Source organism: Protopterus annectens, chromosome 2.part0, assembly GCF_019279795.1.
Source record: "Protopterus annectens isolate FY-2018-M chromosome 2.part0, PAN1.0, whole genome shotgun sequence".
In the NCBI taxonomy this organism is placed as follows: Eukaryota; Metazoa; Chordata; order Ceratodontiformes; family Protopteridae; genus Protopterus; species Protopterus annectens.
Genome location: NC_056728.1, coordinates 785,381,600 through 785,399,544, shown reverse-complemented (window position 1 = coordinate 785,399,544; position 17,945 = coordinate 785,381,600).

Below are 17,945 nucleotides of genomic sequence, written 5' to 3'. Positions count from 1 at the left end.
CTGCCAAGAACATCAAGTAAGAAGCTGTAATGATTACAGTGTCTTACTTTATACTTATAAATGATATTTTCACAAATCAGTATGTTTCAGTATTATTTACCAAGGATTTCAATTAAAAACATTCTGAACACAGAATGTGTGACAGACATTTTCAAGGTGAAACAATGAAGAACATGGACCTTTTAAAACTCAAAATGAGGTACATTTGATAGGTATGAACAAAAGAAGTTGGAAGACTTCAAATGCATATCTCAAAAGTGTCCCAAATTTCACATATGTCCAGATTTTTCCTCTGTGAAGTAAACACAAATATAAATATTATACATATTTTCATATAAGATATGCATTGAATATATTTCATATGAGGTAAAGATGTAATCAGACAATATTCAAGCTGTTTTTTACTTGTTGGTGTCAAAATGATTCATGTAGAGAAAGTATTAGTGAATTTGGAGTTCATGAAGCTTATTTTCTATCTTTGCATTGCTGATCGGTCTGTAATTTCCATGGTCAGTGGAGGGATCCCCCTTATGAAGTGGCATCACAACACCTGTGTGACACACCTGTGGAAGAACTCCCATTGATAATCTCAGGTTAAAGAGATTACGTAATGGGTCAGCCCATGCACATGTAGTGTTATTCTTACCTCTCATCCTCATAGAACAAGAAATAATGGGGGGACAAAGGCCCCAAAATAGGGATACTTTTTAAATATTGCTCTTACAAGCTTAGAAAGTTGACAGAATAACAGGTTTTGCATTAGTATGAATTTTCTTTAGAATATGAAGTCTGAAAAGCAAATGTCTGCCATTATTTTCTGATTCAGTCCTCAATGATTTGCCAGTAATTTGCTAGAAAACTGCAATTTTATGATAAATGAACCAAAAATATGAGTCAAAAATCTGGAAATTCTGCAAAAATCGGGAAAGGTGAGAGCCATTTATTTAGGCAAACTATTTTGTCAGTCTCTATGGGTAATTTTATTTTTTGAATAGAACTTTTAGAATATATTCTTTTGTGAGTTGCAGTGGTTGGAGTCATCTCTTGGATATATCACCTTGGAATACTTGTCTCTGGGGTGAAGTTGCCAGTACATTTGTTTGACATTATGTTGTCAACATCCACTGGATCTGTGTAGGTTATTTTTAAATAATCACTGCAAAGTGTTTAGTATTATTCCCTATTTTTGTGACATAAATAAAGATTTACAATTATCTTAGGTTCCAATGTTTGACTGAGTTTGTGGGATGCATATGTTTTCCTGATGATATTTTTTCAGTTTCTTAGCTAACTATCTGATTTATTCCTTGAGTTGCGAGGTTGTACATTTAGAAGTCTCCTCCTTTTATTCTATCATTTATTAATGCCTGCGAACTGCCATGCTGGTTTATTTGTAAATGCCTTTTGTTTAGGTTAAGTTGTGATGCCACAATATCTTTTCCTGCAAAAAAAAAAATTGAGCAGAAGGCTTGTGATGGCTGTTGCAAGAAATGCAGGATTTGATAGTAACGAGTGATACTTCTTTTGCAGCCACGGGAAATATTTGGGGAATATACTTCACTCTATGTCTGGCTGCTTCACTGAGATTATTACCCTGTGATCAGGACCACCTTCCACTGAGCCTGAACAGGTCTAACTTCTGAGAAGTTGAGGCCTTGTATTAATAATGTAAAACACTTGGTTTTATGAAGTGTGTTTTATTTACGTTGTGTCCATATATTACGAAATGCATCAGAATAGAAATAGATGAGATGGTAGGATAAAATCACACATAAATTGGACTGCAAAATATTTTGTTCAAATCACCATTGTATTTTTCATCCATTGCATCATGCATTCACTTGCAGGAGCTAGAGATTTTGGAAGGAAATACCTTAATGGAAGTATGAAAAGAAAACTGAGCCAAACGAGAAAGGTTGCTGCAGAAAAGCAAAAGCTGATCAACATAAGTACTTCAAAAGATGTACCTCAGGGGCATCTGAACAGGCAGACTTGGAAAATGGAAGTGTTTGTGGAGAAGAAAATGTTATGATCAGACCTATGGAACAGACAGAAACTGACCTAAAAGTACAAGCTGACGACTTACAAAAGTCACACTGTGATGCCACTTCCAGTCATGCGGTGACAGCAGGGATACAGAAGACATTCCAGTAGCGGAAGAATGTGACCCGAAGGAAAGTGAAGGTTTGAACATTTTGGTTACAGAAGGAGATATAAACAGGGCCTGTCTTGATGGTCAGTGTAACATAACAGATGACCCAGCCACATGGCCAGAAATAATTGACCAACAAGTGAGAGATTGCCTAGTAAAAAAATGGACCACCTAAAAAGCTTTTGACTAAATTTGTTCAGAATGAGAATGGAGCACACTTTTCAAAAGTTGCCTGCAAAAGAAAACTACCAAATGGAGAAATCATTTGTCACCCTTGGTTAATATACTCTGTGTCAGCAGATAAGATATTTTGTTTTTATTTATTATTGCCTTTTTGGAAATGATGTAAAAATACCCTGACTAGCACTGGATTCAACAACTGTTCCAATCTATATACTAGACAGTCAGAATATGAGAATTCAAAAGGTCATTTAGTGGTTAAGCTAAACTGATGTGCAGACTATTGACAAAGTTCAAGAAAACCTTATAATTTAAGAAAGAAAGAGATGGCATCAGGTTTTTGAGAGGGTATTTGCTGTGGTTCAGGTTTTATTTAAGCATGATCTTGCATTCTGTGGCTCTGTTGAACTGACAAGAAGCTCACAAAATGGTAACTTTCTTGAGATTATAGTAATTCAAAGCCATCACAGGGAAACTTCTAATAAGGAATATATGATCACTACCTTGGTAAACTTACTCAGAATGGACTCATTAGTAGAATGGGGGATGCAGTGAGAAAGAAAATCATTCATTGAATAAAAGCTGCATAGTATTTTGCTGTAATTCTTGGTTGCACTCCATATGAGCCACCAGGAACAAATGCCTTTAACAATTAGATATGTCTCTGGTGGTACATTATCTGATACACCACCTGGCGTGTACAAGCAGTTTATTACATTTTTAGATGTGGAGGGCACCACTGGGGAAAATCTGTATAATGTGCTTAAGCAGGAACTAGAAAAACATTAGAGACAGACTTAAATGATATCTGAGATCAAGGCTATGAAAACAGAGCCAAAATGAAAGGAAAGGACTCCAGTGTTCAGGCTTAGCTTTTACTAGACAATCCAAGAGCATTTTTTACACTGTGTGCCTGTCATAACTACAACTTATTGCTGATGCATTGACATTTTTTTGGAACACTTCAGGGACCTTACATGCTTTTTTCAGTGTCAACAAAAAGATAGACAGTTTTCTGAAAGCATTTGACATGCCTTTCTGTAAAGCCTCTTTGTGAAATCAAGTGGCAACGTTGAATACAAAGCCTGTAATGTATCAAGTTAACAGTGTCTATGATCCCCTTAGTGAAATAGCAGAAACTTCAGAAACTGCTCTGGCAAGAATTGAAGCTGAATCACTGGCTGACCAAATGAAAGATTATAAGTTTGTTGTTCCATCAGTATTCTGGTGTGACTTGTCAGCAAAGAACTGCAAACAATTACAGCAGATCTTAACACAGGCCTTTCTTCATTCGAAAATCTCTTACAATGTCTTAAGAATTACAAAGAAAATGGTTTTGAACAAGTCCTAGTTTGTGCAAATGAACTTGCAAAGGACTTAGAGGCAGACCAAGAATTCAAGGTAAAATAACTGAGAAATAGAAAAAGGCAAAGCATCTATGAGTCCCATTATTGATCCTAATAAGAAAAAATGTTTCATTCAAGTGCTAGAAAAGGCTATGCAGTATTTAGAGCCACACTTTCAGTAGCTGAAAAACTATGTCCAGTTATCTGGCTTTTTAATTACATTTCAGCAAATTCCAAAGGCTGAGTACCAAAAATATGCTGCAAACTTGAAAATTGCACTAATGAATGTAAACCACATTCAAGGACATGCACTTATGAAAACCATACTGTAGCACACTTAGATGGTCATATGCTAGCTGAAGAAAGGGAAGCACTAAAACCTATTATTCCATCTTCCTACACAAGACAACCTTTAAAAATCCTTGAATTCCTAACTGTGAATGAGACAGGTACTGGATTTCCAGTTAAGGTGATAAAATCATACCTGAGATCAACTATGCCCTAAGACAGATATGACAGCCTTGCAATATTATCTATAGAAAGTGAGGCAGTAAAAAAAAATAAATAAATTCTGGCAACATTTTAAAAGAATTTCTAGAAAAAAAAAGCTAGAAAAACATCTCTCTCTGTACTTCTATACTTTGGAAAAAATAAATTCTGGAAATCATTTCCTCCACTGCAAACCAATGCTTTTCCACTGCAAAGCCACTCCATTTCTTTTTCTTTTTTCTTTTTGCTGTGCATATATTGTTCACAGTAGAACTCTGGAAAGACACATTCACTATTGAGCCAATGCATTTCCAATTTTTATTGCTATACAGATTTTAGTAATATCACTCATGGTGGTATTATGAAAATGAGCTTTTTCATATTAAAACTGTTCTTATCTAATGTCAATCATTCTTGAAGATTGGACTCAAACCCTATTTTGCAGTATAGGTTTCAGTGAAGAATGTGACGAAGAAAACTTTTCATCATCAACATTTAAAAAGAATTGGTATTATGGAAATAATGAAAAATAGAAACAGAAGCTCTGTAACTAATTCTTTATACTTTGGAAACTCCTTGAAAATCATGGAAATAGAATTCCTTGCTTCAGGTGACAACCTGCTGGATTTCTGTGTATTTATTGATCTACAGGTATTTTTCACAATAGTAGTGAACATGGCAATCATAGAAAGGAGCTTTCTGAATTAAAAGTGCTCAAGTCTTTGTTATGGTCAAACATGCCTGAAGATTATACTCAAACCCTGCTTTCACACAGGCTTTACAAGAACAGGTGATGAAACCAGAAAAATAACTTTGGCAGTATTTTGAAAGAGTTTATACAGCAGAAATCAAGAAAGATTTACTTTGTAAGTAGTATGGTCACCAAGCCTTTACATTTGAAAACCTTTACACAATTACAGACATGGAATTCTCTGCTTTGAGTGAATGGGACATTGAACTTCTGAATTTCCTAATTCTTCTTTTGTATTTTTTATAGTGCTATCAACAGTGACATTAGAAGAAATAAAATTTCAAATTAAAATATCTCAAATCTTTTCTGAGATCAATCATGCTCCAAGATAGATAAAAAGTACACTCAGGAGGCAATCACTGGAAGCAAACTCCAACTTTAAAGGTGCTTCTGGTACCTCGGCAAACATCCTTCAAGGAATAACATAAGCCACCAGCCATTCCCATTTTATATCAAACTGCTCCAATTAAAAATCATGTCATCATCCAATAATCTACTACAAGAACCTGCTTAAACAAACATACACTTAAAAAGGGGTAAAATATTTTTCTATATACAATAAGTTACAAAACATCATATATACAGTATTATAACTTATACATTTAAATTCACATCTAGATTCATACCTTTAGGTTTTAAAGTATTATAATTTAGAATGAACCTGCTTTCCATTTTTAAAAAACTACCTAAAAAATTCCTACCCCTAGCAAGAAAAGGTGTAGCCAACACACTAAAGAAGTAACTAACATCAGAACCCCCATGTGCATTAATAAAGTGTTCAGCTACTGGGCTATCCAAATTCATATTGCTAATATGCCCCAGATGTTCAAGAATTCTAACTTTTACCATACATTTTGCTGTGTGTCCAAGATAGATTTAGCCATGCAATTCTATCTGTAAAATATGGTGAAGAAAAAACTAAACTTCAGAATGTTAAAAACATAGGAGAGAAAAGGCTAGAAAGTCTTAATATTACTCATAAAATGTGATGGAGCAACAAAAAAATTCAGTTAACAACATCTGTACAGACACTGCAGAGCACAAAGAATATGACCTTTCAGTGAGAGGTTCAAGGCCTTTTCATAACAAAAGCCAACAAAGATATGTGTATGTACTGCTGTGTTTAACCTGCTTTTATGTTTAACTATGCTGTAATGAAACAGTAGCATATAATAACATATTTCTGATATGTTTTATCCACAGTACATGATGAGGCAGAAATCTGAAACACTGGAAAGCTTTGCAGAATATAAACAAAGGCTGATTCCTTATCCACAGATTGTAAAGAGACAAAAACCTGAAAAATAAATGACATTTGCAGATTATATAGAAAAACTGCTTATAAGTAAATACAGTCTTAACATGCTTTATATAAAAAAGTAACTTAATACACACACACACACATATATATATATATATATATATATATATATATATATATAGCTTTGCTGTTAGCAGTAAAATAGCACATATTGCATCTAGCACCATGTATTCCTTGCTCTGTTTTTATATCCATAGAATGTCAGGAGGAATGAAACTGAGGCACTGACAACATCTGCAATTTTGAAGACTATAAAAGAAGATATTCCATATAAGTACATAGTTTTGTTGTAACGTTTTTCTTCAAACTGTAAGCTAAAGAAACATTATTTAGCTCATAATAATATAACTATATAGTTTCCATATCTAATCTAAAATAACCCTAGTAGGCCATGGGGAGATGATTTGCCAGAGAAGTGTGTGTTTTAACATACCAAACGTTTCCATTTTTTTTCTTTTGATATTGGAGGGACTGCACTGTGGATCTGATACTGGTGAAGTGATGCTGAGTGGCTGTGAACTGTTTTATTTTCTTAAGTGTGTGGTATATGATGAGGAGTGTGGCTAGGTGAGGAGAGATGTGGTTTGGGGCCCCCAAAAGTATCTCAAATTGGGCCATGCAGTTGTTAAGGCTGGCCCTGCTTGTACACCTATTGACCAGTTGTTTAGTCCACAAAAATGTGTCTCCTAAATAGATATCAGTGTTAATGACAGGTCACTAAATTAGGAGTTCTCTCTCTCACACACACACACACACACACACACACACACACACACACACACACACACACACACACACACACACACACTTACATGCACACACACATGCACACACTTTGATATCTACATCAAAAATATATGAGTGATGCTAACCGATATCTGAACACACAGGAGTAGCTGTGACATATACTTGTATAGTCATGGTTTCAGACATATTTGTAGACAGTAAGTTATTTTCTTATTAATACTGCTGCCATTTACCCAAGGTGATATGTTAAAATGCTTGTGTGAGTACATCATCAAGTGAATTATTACATGGGACATGCATACTAGTATACATTTGAAGTATACTAACCATTACTAATTATAACTGAATAGCTGTTTATACCTGCACAGTATGTATGTGGATGACACTGCATGTAGGAGCTTTGTGTACAGAAGAATGCACATGTTTGAGACAAGATAATATTTTATAGGGTCACACACATATAGGACATGTGCAATGTAACATGACCTGTGTGAATATGGTTCATTTCCTCCACCTGTTTTGTAAATTGTTCCTTGATCTGTGATATGTAAAAGTACACCTATGTTTCCAGACTGGATTTACAAATATGATTACCTCAGAGATTCTCTGTAAGAATGCCATGATATATATATGGATCCCTATCAGTTGATCCAGTTTTCAGAACTCAAAATTCATATCGGCAAAATGAAATGATCGAATTTCTGAAAACTTGAAGTTTTTGAATGGAGATTGCAGTACAGTAAGCATCAGGAAATGCATCATTTTCCTCAGTGTAGTGTTGGTATATTTAATTTGCAGAGGGCCCTCCACATGGGAGGTAAAACATAAAAAAGACTGATTTTTTTTTTTTAAAGGTTCGAGTTTTCAGAAATTTGATCATATCGTCTCACTGATATGAATTTCAAGTTTCTGGAAACTCGATCTAATGACATAAATCCAGATATGGATCTATGTCACTAGATCCACACACACACACACACACACACACACACACATATATATATATATATATATATATATATATATATATATATATATATATATTGTTGTATCTTTCGGCTTTTCCCAGTTAGAGGTTGCCACAGCGGAACTCTGGTCCGCTAATGATTGGCAGTAGATTTTTATATACCAAGTTGCCAGCCCTGACGCACAACCTTCAACGAAGGCATGCCCATTCACGCATGTCTCCACACAGAAGACGCTTTAGCTGAGAATCGAACAGGACAACGTTTTACTGTGAGGTGGCAACGCTACCGCAGCACCAACACCGCAGTTTTAGGATCTGCTATGGTTGATCGAACTTTCAGAACTCCGAAGACCATATGGCCAAGACCATATGTTCGAAGTTCTGAAACTTCAATTGAAATCATCTTACAGTGCAGAACTTGGGATTTGCTGTTTTCCTCACTGTAGTGCAAGCTCAGAGTTGGTATATTTAAGTAGCAAGGGATGTGTGGGGTACAGGGGGGCCTGCCCCTCTGCAAAAAAGTAAGTAAAAAGTGTTTTGTTCCATTTTTTTTGTTTTTTATTTTTCTTTCAAAGTGTCAGAACTTCGAATATATGGTCTCGTCCATATGGTTTTCAGAGTTCTGAAAGTTCGATCAACCATAGTAGATATATATATATAGATATAGATAAGTGTACATATTCATATTTCTATGTAAATATGAATGTATAATGCCAAATGTAGTAGGCCTTATATAGGAAGGCATGCCCTGTGATAATAATTAGTAAGACATTATTGACTGACTGTAATCCTTAAGAATTTACACACACACACACACACACACACACACACACACACACACACACACATATCTATCTATATATATATATATATATATATATATATATATATACACACACACACACACACACACACACACACACACACACACACACACACACACACACACACACACACACACACACACACACACACACACACACACACACACACACACACACACACATATATGCACACAGATAGATAGATAGATAGATAGATAGATAGATAGATAGATAGATAGATAGATAGATGAGGGAGAGGGCAAAATATGAGACGAAATCAGGGATGCTTTGCACAGTTTTCAACAGTTGAGTTGTATGTCTGCATTACCAATATGTCAGCATTGGTAATGCAGGCTACTGGCCTTTCTACCTTGAAACACCTGCAATAACAGCATGGCACACAAGTAGAGTACCACCTACATCAGGAAAGCCCATTTGTTTGAATGGGACTGTTATATAGAAATTTGAAAGGTTAGTTGATATTTTGGTTTCCTCTACCAAAACCCATAATTAGATATAGGGTCTTCTTTTCCATGTATTCTGTAATCATCTTATAGTGTATTGGTCAATTTAGAAGCATCTTTGTTTTACAATAAAATTAATTTCCTATTATACTTCTTGTGACAAAGTTGCAAATGATTTTGCAAGAAAATTATTATATTGCGATGTGTGAATTTTCAGTTTCACTGTTTACTCACTTTTTTTGTATATCCACACCCACAAATTATGTCATTGGAGGTAATGAGCAAGGATTTATATTCAACTGCAAAGCATTATGCATAATCTAAATCAACTTCCCTCTTTAGAGGAGCCGCTTCTTATTCACTTTGTGGTTTTGCTACTATGTCATCACGTGCCAATTTTCAGTAAGAGGTATTCCATCTGCAAGAACTAGTTGACAACTTGTCTTTCTAGGAAGTAAGAACCTACTTCTGGTGTATTTAACATGGCAATAAAAAGTCTAGACATTAGTTTGGATAGAGAGGCATTGATGGGTTCAGTCTTTCATGATGACATAGCAGAGACTTTTACCTTTGAGAAAAATATTCAGTGATCATCCTCACCAGTAAAATAAAATGTAAAAACAACATACTTTCAATAGATCAGAGTGTGTGCTATTTCTTTAAAAGTACTCCATTTAGTGGTCATGTGCATATAAGTACTCAACATGTGCAAGCAACAGTGCCATTTTGAGTGAGCAGCCAGAGAGCAAGCATGAATGTAGTAGTCAGCTAGTTCGTTTAAGTTCAATGTTCCTGCCTTCCATCCTGATGTGTTTGTATGTAATAAACTACTTAAATGAACACCTAAGCCTCATAATCTACTTAATATATACAAGACAAGTGACATGGTGTCAGAATCGGATCCAGAGTCACAGCCATGAGGCAACCAGTTAGAAATAGAGGAGTATACATGAGTGGATCATCCCAACTGCTCAAACGGCTCGCAAACAGGTCAGAAGCAAATTCCAGGTACTAAAACTCACTTAAATGATTTGTTTCATTACAAATATAAAACAAAGCACTCAGAATGCTCAGAACGAATTTCCTATTAAACAGAATGTCCAAAACTGCAAATTATTGATACAAATATTTGAAATAATTACAAAAACATTTGAAACAATATCAGAATCACATAAAATGTATAAAAAGGGGAAAACTACTGTTTTTATTCATTATGTACAACTTTTTCACATTAACTAAAGCTATTCAAAATATTCCAAGTGTGCAAAGTGTTGGCAAGTGTGTGCAGTGTTACAGTGCAGTTATTTCGCAAAGTACAGTTATTTCAAAGAATATTTTGCAAGGTACAGTCTTTTGAAGAGTTTGTTGTGCATTTGAATATGATTACAAGTACCTGGTGTGTCGCACGTTCATACATAATTACAAGGGCCAAGACTGCATTGTGTTTTATTATATTCTGTAGGCATGGCAGAAGGATTTCACAGACCTGCACCACTTATGTTTGATAACAGTATTGCAGAATATTGAAGAGTGTTTGAGCAGGAATACGATATTTTCTTACAGTCTGCCTTTTCTGACAAAGATGCACATACAAAGGCATTAATTCTGCTTAATTTAGCTGGTTCAGAAGCCACAGAAAGGTAGCGTTCATTTGTGTATGCACCTGCTGTGCTTGCAGGGAATGGGGAAGACCGGCATAGTATGGGACCGGCTGAAATACAGGAAGACCCTGAATGCTTAAAATGTACATTTAAAGAAATGTGTAACCCCCAAACAAATATTACAATGGAAAGGCACTTATTTTACACAAGAGATCAAAAGCCTGGTGAAACTTTTGCAGCATATATAACCAACTTGAGAAATAAGGCTAAACGGTGCAGATTTGGTTATTTGAGAGATGAGCTGATAAAAGAAAGGCTTGTGTGTGGTATTAATAATGACACAGTGAGAAATGTTTTGCTTTGAGACAGTGATTTGACTTTAAATAAGGCCATTGAGATTTGTCAGATATACGAGCTTACAGAAAGGCACACAAGTATGCTTAACAAATGAGAATAACTGTGGAAGGCACAGTGACAAAGCTCACGTAGATAGTATGCAGCATGAGGTTAAAAGATACAGGTCTAAGGGCATGGCAACTTCAGTAAAACCCAGAGCTACTTCAGTAAGGCCTAAGGTGCACACAGAAAAGCACCGGGGTGACTCAGCAAAACCCATAGCAAGTTTCATAGTCAAATGTCGTAATTGTGGTGATAATCATGAGCCTAAATGAGAAAAGTGCTTAGCTTTTGGTCAGCAGTGCCATTCTTGCAATAAGTGGAATATTTCAAAAAGTTTTGCAAATCAAACAAGGCACAAACTTTTATTAAAAAGGGCGAACACAGAGGAAAGTTGATCGATCAGAAAGCTGTGACCCTACTTTTTATGTTGATGGTGTGTCTGTGCTTGGTGAAACAGTCAATGCAGTAGGTTTGTGGGCAAAGAATGAAGCCTTTTGTACTGTTTGGATTAATGGGAATCGTAGAGCTCAAAGTAGATACTGGCTCAAAGTGCAATGTTATGTCAGCAGAAATGTTTGCTAGAGTAAGAGCTGCAGAGCAACTTGATTTGACAAAGTGTATGAAGCTTGTTGCTTATGGTGGTGAAGAGATTCAAACCAAAGACTCAATTGTGCTTTCATGTTATTCTGCTGGGAACAGCTATGTCATTATTAGGCCTCAGAGACAGTTTGAAAATGGGAACTGCTTTCATTTAATAAGAAAATCCACCATGTAAGTTTAAATGACAACAGCTCAAATTTCACCCAAACTATTTTTTCTATGTATGCATTTTTGCAGACAAACTAGGCAAACTACCAGTTGTGTACTCCATGAAATTAGACCCAGAGGTCATCCTAGTTATCAGACCAGCATGGAAAGTTCCAGTAGCTATGCAGAACAGAGTCAAGGCTGAGCTAGACAAAATGGTGCAGCTAGGAGTAATTTGTCCAGTAGAAGAACATACTGAATGGGCATCTTCCATGATACTAGCTCATAAAAAAGCTCAGATGATATCAGAATATGTCCTGATCCAAGAGACTTGAACAAAGCTCTAAAAAGGCCTCATCATCCTATATGCACAGTCGAGGAGGTTGCTGCCCTCATGCCAAATGCCACTGTTTTTTTCTGTCTTAGATGCAAAGAGTTCATTTTGACAAATTTTGCTTGACCAAAAATTTTCATTGCTAACCACATTTGGTACACCATTTGGGCGATACAGATTTCTGAGAATGCCATTTGGAATAAATTCTGCCAGTGCAGTCTTTCAACTGGCAATGGAACAAATTTTTTTCTGGCTATCTGTGTCCTATTATAGTAAGATGATATTCTTGTAGGAGGCAATGGTGAAGTCAAACATGATAGAAACCTCAAGAAAGTTCTGGAAAGAGCACATGAAGTGAATCTTACCCTGAATCCTTAGAAGTGCAAATTCAGGCTATGAGAAGTTACTTATGTTGTTTGTTTGTTTAGCCGTTCAGGTTTATGACCAGACCCTTCCAAGTAAACAGCAATTCTTGAGATGCCAGCTCCAGACAGTGTTCAAGCTTTGCGGCTATTTCTTGGCATTGTCAACTATTTAGGCAAGTTCATTCAATTTTTAAGCCAACTTTCAGCACTGCTAAGAGAGCTGACATACAAAGATGTATCCTGGTCCTGGTCAGAGCAACACCAAAGAGTATTTGATATCCTGAAACAGAAAATGGGCAATCCACCAACTCTAAGCTATTATGATGTTCACAAACCAATTACTATTTCCTGTGATGCTTCTAAGTTTGGTCAAGGTGCAGTCATTCTTCAAGAGGGTAGACCAGTAGCCTATACATCGAGAATTCTTACCCAAACTGAGATGCAATATGCCCAAATTGAAAATGAGTTTTGGCAATTGTGTTTGCATGTTCAAAGTTTCATGATTATATTTATGGTTGACCTATCCAGATAGAAGCTGACCACCAACTTTTAGTCACTGTTTTGAGAAAGCCAATGCATACAGCTGCTGCGAGATTGCAACGCATGATGCTTAAATTGCAGAAATACAATTTCAATCTTGTTTACACAAAAGGCAAACTTCTTTATTTTGCTGATACCTGATAGCCCAGGTAAACCACAGAACAGCATTAACAATGAGCGACTTGATTTTGAGGTAATGGAAGTGAGAAAGTTTCTTCCACACATCTTGATGAGCTTAGAACTCACACAGTTTCAGATCCAGTTCTCCAGAAGCTAAACCTGTTTATCAATCGAGGATGGCCTTCAAAGCATCTTTGCTTACCAGTAGAAGTGCAGCAGTATTTTCCATACAGAGATGAAATTTTGTCAAATAATGGTATCATCATGAAAGGTCCTAAAGTGATTGTTCCAAAATCCTTGCAACCAGAGTATATTGAGATTTTGCATCGTGGCCATCCAGGAATTGATTCTACCAAAAGAAGGATGATGGGGCTAGTACTTGGCCTTCTGTATCAAAAGATATTGAGAAAGTATTTTCATCTTGTTAAGTATGTAATAGTACAAAGCTGTATCAACAGAAAGAACCACTTCAGTTAAGCCGGACTCCTGAACTACCTTGGTCAACAGTAGCCACAGATATATTCGAGTGGAATGGTCAACATTACGTGGTGTTAGCAGACTCTTATTCATATCGGTTCAAGATTGACCTACTTCCTAACCTGATATCCGGTACTGTCATTATTAAGTTGAAGAGACATTTTTCTGTCTATGGTAGTCCACACAGTTATTTCTAACAATGGTGCACAGTTTACAAGTCAGCAGTTCAGACAGTTTGCAGAAGGGTGGGACTTTGCTTATATTATGAGTAGTCCTGAATACCCACAGTCAGACAACTTGGCTGAACATGCAGTTCAAAGTGCAAAACAGCTGTTAGAGAAATCCAAATGTAACAATACCAATGTTTTTCTAAACTTGCTAAATCTCTGAAATATTCCTTGTGATAGTCATCTTGGTTCACCTCCCAGAGACATATGTTGAGACAAACCTGAACCACATTACCAATCAGTAGCAATGTATTGTCTCCATGTACTAAAAACAACAAAGCAGTGAAAGCCAACCCCACTGTTAAAAAAAGCGTTTGTCCCAGAAGTCCTACTATGATAAGACCAGCAAACTGCTCAGTTCATTAAAAGAAGGGGGATAGTGAGGATGCAGATGTCAAAAGGTTTTAATCACAACAGATTTGTGAAAAGTTTGTGTCAAGAGCCGAGATCACACATTGTGGAATCACAAGGAATGGAATTTAGAATTCAGTTGAAATCAGAAACATTTATTACCAGTGTCTGAACCAGTGTCACAGCATCTTGCCTGTGACAAAGAATGCAGCTCTGAGTGACTTGTCCAGTGTTCCTGTTCCAGAAGACATTCTGTCAGAAATCCCTGTTCCTGAGAAAATCCCTGAGAGTCCTCAAGCAGAACATTCCCCAGTGACTGTCACGGTTGCTAAACCCAGTCCTAACTATTACATTACGAGATCAGGTTGCATCTCCAGACCTAGTTCCAGATGCATGGCAACCTGAACATGACTGTTGTTTTCTTTATTATTGCCTGTATAACTGCATGCCTATTGAAATGCCATTGTTTACATGAGACAGCTCAGTAAAGAGGGAGGATGTAGAACAGTGTGTGTGATATATCTTTAAGAAGCATTCCAGTCAGTGGGCATGTGCATATAAGTACTGAGCACGTGCAAGCAAGAGTGCCATTATGAGTGAGCAGCCAGAGTGAGAGCATGAAAGTATGTAGCCAGTCAATTAGATAGTTCAAGTTCAGTGTTCCTGCCTTCCATCCTGATGTGTTTGTATGCAATAAAACTTAAATAAACACCCAAGCCTCATCGTCTTCTTAATATGTATAACATGAGTGACACTTTCTGCATCAAAAACTGTATAATTTGGTAATGTAAATGCTAAAGAAGTTATATCCAACACAAAAGTTTGTAGCTTACACTTACTTTAGAGCATGGCCAATAAACTTTAAAATCATCACCACTCAAAACTGGAAGGGGACAAAAACAATACAGGAGCATAAATTACACAAGAGGTTGCCAAACATGGGCAGAAACTGTTAGAAACTGACTTAGCATGAGGAAAGGAGGGGTGGGAAAATGAAAAAGCAATGGAAAGAAGTATAAGAATACTGCAAAAGTAAAAATCATACCAGGTGGAAGGAAAGGCAAACCCAAAGGGAAACCAAGATGAGGAGGATGCAGATAGGGTAACAATCCTCAGCAGGAAAACCTGTGTTATGGGCCCAAAGCAATCTGATGGGAGAAAAAATGGTATACACCAAAACAGAAAAGCCCCTCCTTAAGTATGGCTCATACAGTGAGATATGCTGCACCCCGCATGAGGACTGCCTGTAAATGTAATAATATAGTTTGGCTTTAACAAAGTTTAAAAGAGAGTAAAACATAAAAGACACATTACTTGAAAGTCCAGATACAGCTGCAAGTGACTAACAGGCTTAGAAAAAACAGTTTGATTTTTTCACTTTGCAGTACTACATCACCTTAAGTAGGTACTGTTTTTCTTGCTAACGAACATCTGAGGGTGTTTGCATTGAGAATCCAGTATTAATTTTCTCTTCCCCTCAATACTGATTGATTATTCTTCCTTTAAAACCCTCAAACCATCATGTGCAGCTGCTAACTCAGTTATATACATTTTTTTACACTAGACCTGCTGCTTGCAGTCACACTTCTGGAATAATATAGCAATAACCCACGCCTGGGTGTGGGTAATCCTAAATTTACCCACGGTTGGCGTGGTTTGGTCCCGAGGGCGAAGCCCGAGGGACCAAACAAAGCCAACTGTGGGTAAATTTAGCATTACCCACACCCAGAAGTGGGTTATTGCTATTATACCATGACATTATTTAAGAAAAGAAACTGTTACTTTTCTTAAATAATGGCATAGTATAATGCCTGTTTACTGCCCTTCCGCAGATGTCTGGCATCCCCGGCAGTTCTGATGTACTGCGCGCCTGCGCAGTACATCAGAGTTGAGCAAAAAGCAACGGAAAAAGCAAGATCTTCTTTGCTTTTCTGAGTGTCTCGCTATGTTAAATGAGTTTAACATAGCGAGACAGTTTTAAAATAAGCAACGGACATCTCCGTTGCTTATTTTAAAACTGTATCGCTATGTTAAACTCATTTAACATAGCGAGACACTAAAAAAAGCAACAGAGATCTTGCTTTCTCCGTTGCTTTTTTTTTAAACACTGCCTCGCTATGTTAAATGGGTTTAACATAGCGAGACAGCTTTAAAATAAGCAACGGAGATCTCCGTTGCTTATTTTAAAGCTGTCTCGCTATGTTAAACCCATTTAACATAGCGAGACAGTGTTTAAAAAAAATGAGTTATACTAATGGAAAAAAGTCCGGGCGACCGGACCTTTTTCCATTAGTATAACTCGATTTACAACGGGCACGCTGGCCAATCAGCGTGCACGTTTTGGGGGGATCATGGTATAATAGTTGTCTCTTTATTGTAGGACTGATTATCTGTTCTTCATCTGCAGCTGCCTGTTGCAGCTTACTACTCTAATGATGCAAAGCCTCTTATCATTAAGGTATAGTGCAAAGTGAAAGAGGTGCAAACATCATCCTGGTAATGCACCCAATTGTTTTATACATTTCCGAAAAAAAATTACTTATCAAGAGTAATAGACTTTATTAAAAAGTATTAAAGTGAGATTACTGTTTAACTGCATTGCAGACTGTTTTTTCTTATCTTCTGTGCAGAAGGGCATTGTCTTGAAATATTTTACTTTAATTCAAAATTGTTATCAGGGATTGTAATTAACCATTAAGGATCTATTTCAGTTACAGAATGGAGAATATTTAAGCAATTACTCACATCAGTTATTAGTATATCAAAATGTGTCAACCTAAACTAAATTTAGTAGCAAGTTAACCTGGGTAGAGCAACAATCTAGATGAAAAAAAAATTAGGGCATAGTAATTTATGGCTTCTCACAAGAAAGCACATGACTCGAATATGATAGTTGCTGAGTCATGAATAGATAGGCCTCTGGCTATATCTGTTCAGGTCTATATCACATCATCGAAAACCCAAATTGTGGAATCACTATTCAGTGAACACACTTTGACAAAACCTCACTCCATCGAATGGCTATTTAACTGAAGTTTTTCACAGGGAACCCACTGAAGTTTTTTTTAAAAATTGCATCTTACAATCAAACACACTCAGTTTGTCTTTGTATTTAATTAAAGCATCGTTTACTCAAATGAATAATATGGCTAGAGAATTTAAGCTAGATGATATGATGAACAACAAATAGTCAAGGTTGAGAAAGAAATTATACAGAAGAGATCGCATGAAATTAGACCTATTTTTTTCAGATTATGTTCAACAACAACAGAGAAATAATATTGATTCTACACGATTGTAGATGTATACTAACTTGTAATAGAAAAACAGCTTAAGTTATAATTATTATTAAAAAGTACTAGCTGATAGAGTACAACAACTTCCCATTAAAAGGAACAGGAAATTGACATCTTAGTTTTGGATTTAAGAAGTCTAATAACTTAAAATGAGGTTTGGTAACAAACCAATTTGTCCAGTGACATCTTCAGAGTGGGTTTAGTTAAATATATTAATTGGAGTAAAGAGGTGAGTTTGAGGTAAGGG